We start from the raw sequence: 10,114 nt of genomic DNA, 5'->3' as shown, positions 1-10,114 counted from the left end.
TAAAAGACAGCGTGGTGATTATAGTCAATAAAACTGTGTTTGATACTTGGAAGTTGCTAAGGAAGTTGACCTTAAATGTTATTATTACTATAAATGGAATAGAATAAATAGATGAAAATTATGGGAAGATATGGAGATGTTAGCTAATACTATGGAGATGTTAGTAATTATTTCACAATATATAAACATGTTGTACACCTTAAACAATGTTATATGTCAATATCTCAAAGCTGGAAAAAAATCAAATGGGCAATTGGTAAACATAAAGTCATAATAAAAGAAATTAGGTAAAATAAATATTCATTTCTATGAGGTTAAGATAGCTTGACATATTCCTTTAATAATGGGAGACAGACTGGCCTTTAGAATTGGAAATACTGAAAGTCAATTGATATCTAATGTTTTGCATCTATCTATAAATGTAAGGGGCGACTGGGTGGTTCAGTTAGTTAAGCCTCTGACTTCAGCTCAGGTCATGATCTCATGGTTTGTGAGTTCAAGCCCCGTGTTGGGCTCTGTGCTGACAGCTCAGAGTCTGGAGCCTGCTTCAGATTCTGTGTCTCTCTCTCTCTGTCCCTCCCCTGCTCATGTTCTGTCTCTCTCTCTCTCTCTCTCTCAAAAATATACATTAAAAATGTAAGATGCCTTTGTTAACTAGGGATAAAGATAATTTTTAAAGGTAAAATTCTGTCATACACATATCAAATGAAGATATATTAAAGAATTTATTGTACTTATACAATGAAACAGCCCAGCCAGTGTTATAACTGGTTTATAAGGAAAGTAAGAAGGTACCAATGTATTTGGAATAAAGGTATTGAATTGCAAATGGAGGCAAAACATTTTCTCACAGTGGGGGGAAGAGTGAAAGGGGTGGGAGGGAGATGAAATCAATGGAAACTCTACTGGACAAGACAGAATTGGAATGTTTATCAATATACAAAGAGTTGCAAAGCAGCCCAAAGAAAGCGAATGGCTAGAATCTGAAAACGTGGAAGAATGTGCTCTATGTAGACATGTGTGCTTTCCATTTAAGCACAATTTCTGTTTGTATAGAATTGAAGTACTTAAAACTTTGGCTAAAACTTCCTCCCTCCTGTTGTGTATGCTGTTTGCTCTGTATATCACTGTATGCTTTCATAGGTGACCAAGCATCTTTTCATCTTAAGATTCTTAAAATATGTTCATATGGTAAATCAGATTTTAATTGACTCTTGCAGGCCCTGTGACCCATTTTGTTCTTTCCATGCTGCTCTACAATTTTGGTCCAATAAATGTCCCTTGCCTCCTAATTTATTCGGTTCCTAGGTTTTGTATGGTAAGAACTCAGTGAAGTCTCATAGCTAGTCTGAATCTATTGTATTCTCAATAGAGAATTTGGATAATGAGCAGTAGTAATGAGAACTTAGGGAAGGTGCCAGCTTTCACTCAAAAATTTTATCTGGTGTATTCAAGATAGTACATGTTTAAAAAGAGAGAGGTGGCATGTTTATCTTTCAGTTTAGTATCAAAGAATAATCCTAATTCCCTTATTTTCAAGCTCTTATAGCCTTAAGTAGTATCAGTAGAAGCTTCAGTTGATGGTATGTTGGTAATGGTATGATTAAAGTTTGGTATGGTTTCTGAGGGTCATTCGTAGAGAAAGCTAGGAGGGTTTTTATTTCAAAAATTTTTGTGTTTATTTTCTATTTTTGAGAGAGAGATAGAGATAGAGTACGATCCGGGGAGAGCGCAGAGAGAGAGAGGGAGACACAGAATCCGAAGCAGGCTCCAGGCTCTGAGCTGTCAGCACTGAGCCCAACGTGGGGCTTGAATCCACAAACTGCGAGATCATGACCTGAGGCAAAGTCAGGTGCTCAACCCGCTGAGCCACCTAGGTGCCCCAAAGACTATGGAGTTTTGAGATTAAGGTGGTAAAATGACTTTGAGGACTGGCAGAAAGGCATACTTTCTGACATGGTTCCTGTAAACTAGATGCTGAAAGAGTTTGAATTAACACCCTCTTGGTGAGATGGTATACAAAAGAAAAGACTATGTGAATATAGTATAATGAGGATAATGGATCTGAGTTCTCAAAGACACTGGTGAGGTGTAGTCACGACCCCTACAGATTGTGAGGTAAAAGCACTGAAGTGTAATGAGCGGTCGGGATATGCTTGCTAGATAGAATTAGGATTAGATGAGCCAAAGGGAGGAAGAGGACAGAGCTCTTCTCATGGATTTGAGGGGGATTTAGGGCAACAAATTAAATCACATAGTAGGGGATGATCTTCAATTTAGTCTTTGGGGGAATTAGGTTCCCGGGCTCTGGGAGGCTATTTTGAAGGAATGAAGCCTTTGACATGCAAAAGCCATGGGAGGGGAACCTGTATCCCTACACTTGTGTGACTTTGGCGAGTCCTGGTTTGCAGACCCAGGGCATGAGAAAGATTTGAGTTCCATTGGTCTTTGAGAAGCACAAGGCTTTTGGCAAGTTGAGTTTAATTTCATTCAACTTAATGACTTTGTCTTGTTTCCAAAGCACAAATTCTATTTTCAAAGGTTAAGGATTTGTCATTATCAAGGACGTATATGCAGAGTACATTTTGAGCATTATTACAATAAGGGCATAGCTTTACAAGGTGACTCCTTTGAAGTGGCTAAAAATCATATATATGATTTGTCAAATTCAGCCATATTACTTTAATACTTTATATCTTTTTATGCTTTATCATTCCTTTATGCATAGTATACTGTATTCTATTTATAATGGTCTGCAGTAAAAATTGGATTAATACATCATTTTAAGATTTATTTGTCATAAAATCCTCTTTTGTCAAAAGGTACCTTTGTATAAATAGCACCTATCTTATTTTAATGTAGTATTAAAAGGCATTGTAACTAAAAGGAAACCCTTTCTCAAATCCCTCTTACCATTTTAAAACAAAGCTTTAAACATAAGCCATTGACCTGCTCTTGTAAAAATTGCCTTGGGGAATCAGGGTACCTGATTCATAGAATTGACTATAATAGCTTCTCCAATGCCATTGTATCCTGTCAGGCAAATTCTTCTTCAGGGACTTCTCCGAATGCACATGACAGATTCAATTGTTTAAATACGTGCTTAGTGAATTTCTCAGATGCCTTTGTTGGATGGAGATTGTGTGTACCTTGACATTAAATCCTGTGTAATATGTTATCAATCTCCTACAAGAATTTATCATGAAGTTACATGATATTCGGGGTATTCATGGTCTTCTGAGCCTGTGAGTTCCCAAACTGAGGAACAATGCTTTACATAGTGCGTTTGAAGATTCATCTGGTATAAGTAAAAGAATTTCTTTTGATCTTTTTCAATTCAATTAAATATACTAAATTTCTTATTCTTTAACAAAAAGTCTTAAAGTGTTGGTTCAGCAGCTCAGTGATACCATCAAAGACCTGACATTTTTCTCTTCTTTTGATCCCCTGTTACCTCCGGTTGGTATAGCTCTAAGCATCACAACCTCGTATCAGTATACTGAGCAGTAAAGCGACAGGGGTAAAATGTTTTGTCCTTATGAAACTTTGCCATTTTATTCAAGAATGGAAGTCTCCCACCGCCTCGCACAGCCATCCCTTTGCCCTTTTCATGACTTTCTCTTAGACCTCATTGGTCAGAACAGGGCCAAATGCCTACCCTTAGACCATTGGCTGGTATAGACCAATCCTGGAGCAGAAGAGACCCCAAAATCCAGGGCTCTACTAGCAGGAAAGAGATGGAAAGGTGATGAAATTTGTTGGATAGGCCATGGACAGTGTGTGCTGTGCAGCTGAGACAGGTATGTGAGGAGGTCAAGGCGAAAACTAAGCCGAGGGAAGATGTGTTGTTAACAAGTATAGGTGTGCACATGGTAAAGGGATAATTTAGAGGCAGTGAGTGGAATTAGGGTAAGTTTGGGTTTTTAAGGGCGATGTATTAAGCGTCTGTATTAGGCCGTGGTGGTCGGGATCAAGAAAAAGAAAGTCATCCAGTCTTTTGAAGGAAGAATTGATAGCACCTCATGAGGAAATCAATAGAAGGATTAAGAGAAGGTGACAAAAGATGTCCCAAAGTTCTCATCCAAGGGTCTAGAAGATAAGTGCTGTCTCTTAACAGCCTGTGGTGGTGGATTTGGGGGAAAGGGGTGAATCCAGGCTTACCACTAAATTCAATACAGCCTCATTTATTGAGGACTTACCATGTGAAAGCACTGCAGACAAATTTCCAGGATATGAAAAAAAGGGTGAACGTATCTAATTTTCCCACTGGAGAAGAGATCAATCAATCAATGCATGATATTTAAGAAAATTTTTCGCACCTGATTGTGTACGAAGGCAGACTTTAGGTGGGGGCAATCTGTGACTATGTGTTCTCTTAATAGAGTGAGATTTTAGGGGATCTGCAAAGGACTTTAGAGAAAAACAAAACAAAATGTCTATCATTAAGGTTATATTCCTTTGTGATATGTACACTTTTATGTCTATTTTAGAATGAAAATACTCTATAGAGGGAAGACTGTGGAAATCTGAAATAACTAACAACTTGGTGTAATGGGGAGTCAGGAAAGGAGAGGAAGAATTAGGAAGAGCTTGAACAGGAGATAATGAGAAATTTCTATCCATGCTGAGGGTAGCCCCATATTCAGGCCGATAATGCCCTGTGGTATCTTATTTACGTGCTTCAACTGTCTAAATTCAGCAAATTCACCAAATAATTTGCAGCTTTCCACTATATGATAGTGATCCAGCTCAGGGAGAAAGTGCTTGGACAATTTAATGGAAAAGAAGTCTTGATTTAAACAGATATTTTTAAAGACACAGAAAAACAAAAACAAAAACAAAAAACATTGTAATCGGATTTAGCAAAATGGGATTGGAACCTCAGGAGAAAAACCAAAGACCGGTTTGGGATGAAAAAAGAAATAGCTTTTTTTTTTTTTTTTTATTGGTGTGGTAAATTTAGTAAACAACCTCTCTGCATCATTTTCAGGAAAATCTACACTAAAAGAAATCTGTTTTGATTTTAGACATTTTTTAGAAGGTTATTTTAATTTAATTAATGAGAAATCATAGGTTAATTGCCTCCAGCTTTAATGTGAGGGTATTATGCATGCAGGCATATTTTATTTATATCTCGACTGTTTGATGTACACAATCAATTCAAAAAGGGATAATGAAGAGGTGTTCTGTCCTGTGTGGAATAATAATTAGGGACTCTAGTACAGAATATTTTTTATTAATTGTGCAGCTCAGTAAACATGTTTGACATAATACTGAGAAATACATTTGTCAAATTTTACTAATATTTTTCTTTGCTCTTTTTTTTTCTTTTTTTCTAGCTTTTTTTCAGATTCTTTTGCATACTGATCCCATTTTCCTAAGCTAGGACCCCTCCCCACCCCCACCCCAAAGCCCTAACAGTTTGATTTAGAGACTTAGGACCACCTGCTAAGTTGGTTGCATTTTGAAATTCAGGAAATCATATTGGACATCTGGCTGCTGTTTCAACAAGGTTCATCTAAGTTGTTAGGGAAAGGAAATCGGATTTTTTTTTACAGATTAGTCAACACTACCTCAGTCTATAATGCAGAATAAATACCATTAGTGAAATCTGTGTGGTCTTTTGATTTTTGTGTAATTTGCTAGGCAATTTACATATGATCCCTAGTTCCTCAGACAATGTATTTTCTTTACCAGGGATTTGGAAGTGTAATCTCAGGTCCATTCCTCCCCATGAAATAGAACCATAGATGGCTCTTTGTTCAAAGTAGAAACTGTTTTCAGAATTGTTAGCTAAGCTACTTTATAACTCTTCTGCCATGATTGGGGCATCAGCCAATGTAACAGAACATTCCTCTCAGCTTGGGGAAGTGATTTAAACTCCGGAATGTTCTCTCAACCTCTTGGTGCACAGTTGTTGATAAATTTGTATTTGTACCATTGTGTGTGTGTGTGTGTGTGTGTGTGTGTGTGTGTGTGTGTGCAATAAGCCTCTCTAAAGTTTTTAAGATATTTTTTTTCCCCTAAGTATCTGTAGAGCCAGGAGCAATTTTCAAGGGCTTGGGATATGTAGCCAAAAATGTGCATGTCTTGGCTCCTCTTGCTGCTTTGGCACTTCCTCTTCTGACGACTATTTTTCACTTTTTTACCAGCCCTTAACTCCATCACCTCATTTGAGTCTTTTCCTGTAGTTGATTTTTCTACATCTTTCCTCTCCAAGCTTTCCATAAGGGCATCTCAGCAGGTATAGTATATCTTGGTTAAGCCAATTTCTCCTAGATGCCACATGATGTAGAACTTTTGCTGAGCCACCAAAGCCCAGGAATGATTCTTTGACTACATTGTTCTACAAATCAAATGTGAATTTTACAGCCCTGCCTCCTAATGTCCAGTTCAAATAGATCTGAGGTGAAAGCCACTATAGTAATAACATTCAAATGTTGTCACCATCTGTGCCTGTTTGGTGGCCTATGTTATATGAGCAGGTGGTCCTTGTGTATCTTTGAGTGGCCAGCTGTCCACGTCACAAAAGCCACTGTCACGTTCAGTGTTAATTGGCATCTTGGTTGCAATGATATGTGGAGAGGGCAAAGCTTGAATAGACCTCAGTATATTGTTTCTCTTTGTCTTACGAGCTCTGGGTCAAGGCTGATAAGCATTTCTCTCCTCTTTTCCTTATTTCCTATATGAAAGTCTAAAAGGGTTCTAGAATAAGCAGTATAATTCAGTTTATTGAAAACCAAATGCACATATTGTTATGCTAGTTATTTTTAGCTGAGGTAAGAGATCCACCAAGGAATCTTCCAAGAACCTTCACGGAATTAAGGAAAGGTCAGTTATCTGTTTTAACTGTCCTGGAGATGATTTATCTACCTCTAACTTTAAATATTTTGATTTTAGAAAGAAAAGTAGCCTTTCCTTTATAAGTTTAGTTTGGGTGTGGGGGAACAAGTCTATAGGTAGTGGCTACCAGAAGAACCAGATGGAAAAGAGTCTCATGCTCTATGGTGAACCATATAAAATTACTCATATTCTGACCTATACAACTGGCAGTTTCTTATGGTTTAAATTAATATTTCTGCTTTTCAGTTTTCCAGGTTTTTAGGAAATATCTCTTTCCTTAAGTGAAATATTCCTCTATCATAAATTCTTGGCCATGGGATTTGTGTTTAAAAATAAACTTACCCAGACTGACTTGAGGTGATGTTTTCTCCACTGCATTAAGGTTGGTCATAAAATGGTATGAACACATCTTCTAAAATGATAATGCCCTTTGAGTTGAAGTTACTTGCAAAGAATAAATGATTTTACTCAACATGAATTTTAGTTAGAATGATAGCTTCTAATCTGGGCACCTGGATGGCTTCATCAGTTAAGCATCCAACTCTCGATATCAGCTCAGGTTAGGATCTGAGGGTCGTGCGATTGAGCCCTGTGTCGGGATCCACGCTCAGTGCAGAGATTCTCTCTCTCTCTCTCTCTCTCTCTCTCTCTCTGTCCTTCTCCCTCACTTGCACTCTCTATTAAAAAAAAAAGAGAGGGTCTATTCAAAGTCAAACACACACACATGTTGACATTCAGAGTCAACTTTCAAAAGCAAGCATTAATCTTTCTATCTTATTCCATCATACAGAGAGAAAGAAAACATACCCAAGAAGTTAAATAATGTTCCAGATTTAGTAGAAAATTTTCTGTTGCACAGTCAACAAATTGGCTTGAAATGTTTGCATCAAAATAATCCACAGGTAAACAATACAATCCCATCTCTGTTCACTAAGCCTTCCATGGGTTCTCCGATTCTTATTTCCCTTTTCTTCAGATGTCTTTAAATGCCACCCAATTCTTTGTGCCACACAATGTAGCTCTTGATTGACTGTTTTGAATACTTTTTTGTTTCATATTCACATTTCTTCTGTCTCTATCTATATTACCAGATACTCAGAGTGAGATATTGGTCTTTAATTATTTTATTCTGATTCCCTCAAGAACCTAGCACTGTGCCAGGTAAATAGGAGGGAACTCTAAATACTAAACATTTATTAAATATTCACTGACCAAAAGTACAACACAGGACCATGAACAAACTAAACTTCCCAGGTCAGATTTTAAAAATGGAAATGAATAAAAGAAGCCATTCGCACATTAAATGACTTCAAGATACTTACCTCTGTGTAAAACGTTAGGATTTGATGTAAACTGAACCTTCATAAGAAATGTTAGACTGTCCATCTTTTACGCTTTCCATTAAGAATCAGCACGAATGGCATTAACAAATTATGTCTGCTGAATTAGTCACATTACTCAAGTTCCACTCTTTTTCCTCTGCAGAATATTTGTCACACAGATATTTAAATAGAATCGGGGCTGTACATAAGCGTGACACAATACTTCGTCAAGAAAAACGTTAATCAAGTTGTGAGTAATCATAGACCTCCTTCCCTACCCTATCTCATAGGCTCACAAGAGTTAGACTCTAAAAGAATAGGTCATTATTAAGGAAACTGAATCAGAGCACCTTAGTAAAATGTAGGAAAATCTTAGTCATTGGTCCATGGATGATATTTTTAATTCCTTTGACAATTAAGCATGCTTTGCTCTTAAAAAAAGAGATTCTATTTGGTGTCTGTCAAATAGTTCTTGAAAGAAAAATAAAGTGCAACATTTCAATATGACACGGAGTGAATCATAATGGGCATGAATTAAAAAAACTAAATTAAAATCAACTTCCAAATTGCCTTATTTGAATCACCAGCTTGGGGAACTTCTCGAAAAGGCAGATTGCTACTCTGGAGGCATGCAAAAGAGGAGTGTGGAGGATGGTATTTAGACTTTTGCTATTAATCCTTTTCCTCAAGATGCCCTTGTTGAGCTGAAGAGTGTCTCATTGTGGTTGCTGCAGGGATATGTTGGCCGAGAACTTCTCCTCCAGTCAAAGGAGCCCTACAGTGGCGGAATACAACCCAGGACAGCAAAGAAGGGGAAGTTAGGAAGATAATTGGGTTAACAAGCCTAGACTGCCATACAAATGGCAGTAAAAATGGAATGCTCTGGGAAGGAAAAGACGGTGGGGAAATATGGCTTGATATTAGAGAGGAAAAATGAATATATTAGGGAAAATCCCGAAGTCTTAAAATTATGAAAAAGTTAAATAATGGAAAGAAAATAAAAGGATAATTAGGACCTCTAGGAAAAGTAAAAAGCTATATAAGAAATAAAAGAATCATGTTATACTATTATACTATTTGGGTATAGTGAACAATAGTTTTATGGTCATAATTACATACATATTGCCTTGTGTTTTCAACATGTAAGATAAGCCTTTTTTTATTTTTTATTTGTTTTTACATTTTTTCATTTTTGAGAGACAGAGACAGAGCACGGCGGGGGAGGGGCTGAAAGAGCAGGAGACACAGAATCCGAAGCAGGCTCCAGGCTGTGAGCTGTCAGCACAGAGCCTGACACGGGACTAGAACTCACAAACCGCGAGATCACGACCTGAGTCCAAATTGGACATGCTCAACCGACTGAGCCACCCAGGTGCCCCAGGATAAGCCTTTTAGGATAAAATGTGACGTATGCACTTGTGATTAAAAATAGAATGTAAATATTATCACCTTAACAGATGACTGTTTGAGAGGACCAAAAGTGGAGAGAGAACTAAAATGCAGGGAAAAGACAAGAATGTTCTCATAATACAGAGTGACAAGTCAAGAGATAACTATCAGTTGATAGGATAAGAAATAAATGAAAAACATATTATTTACAGTTATGAAAAGCCTAAAAAGTCGTGATAAAACTATTTTAAGTGGATGATAGGAGAAGGTTGGGGGTGAACCGTGAGCTTAATCTTCATCCATTATGGCAAGGAGTGTATGGTTAATGCATAAAACTCCTGAATTTATAAATAGGTGTATAAACATGCTATTTGTCAGCATAGACATAATTACAGGAAAATTATTAAAAATGGTTTTTCCTGTGGATCCCTCCTAGGTGGACAGGTGGTGAATTGGGTACTATTTCTTTTTATCATGCTCTACTATATGAAGTGGTTTTAAAATCATGTTTATGTATAATCTTAATGAATATTTTTTAAAACGCTATCAGGAGAATGGAA

Source organism: Panthera uncia, chromosome F2, assembly GCF_023721935.1.
Source record: "Panthera uncia isolate 11264 chromosome F2, Puncia_PCG_1.0, whole genome shotgun sequence".
NCBI lineage: Eukaryota > Metazoa > Chordata > Mammalia > Carnivora > Felidae > Panthera > Panthera uncia.
Note: the sequence above shows the minus strand (reverse complement) of the source record.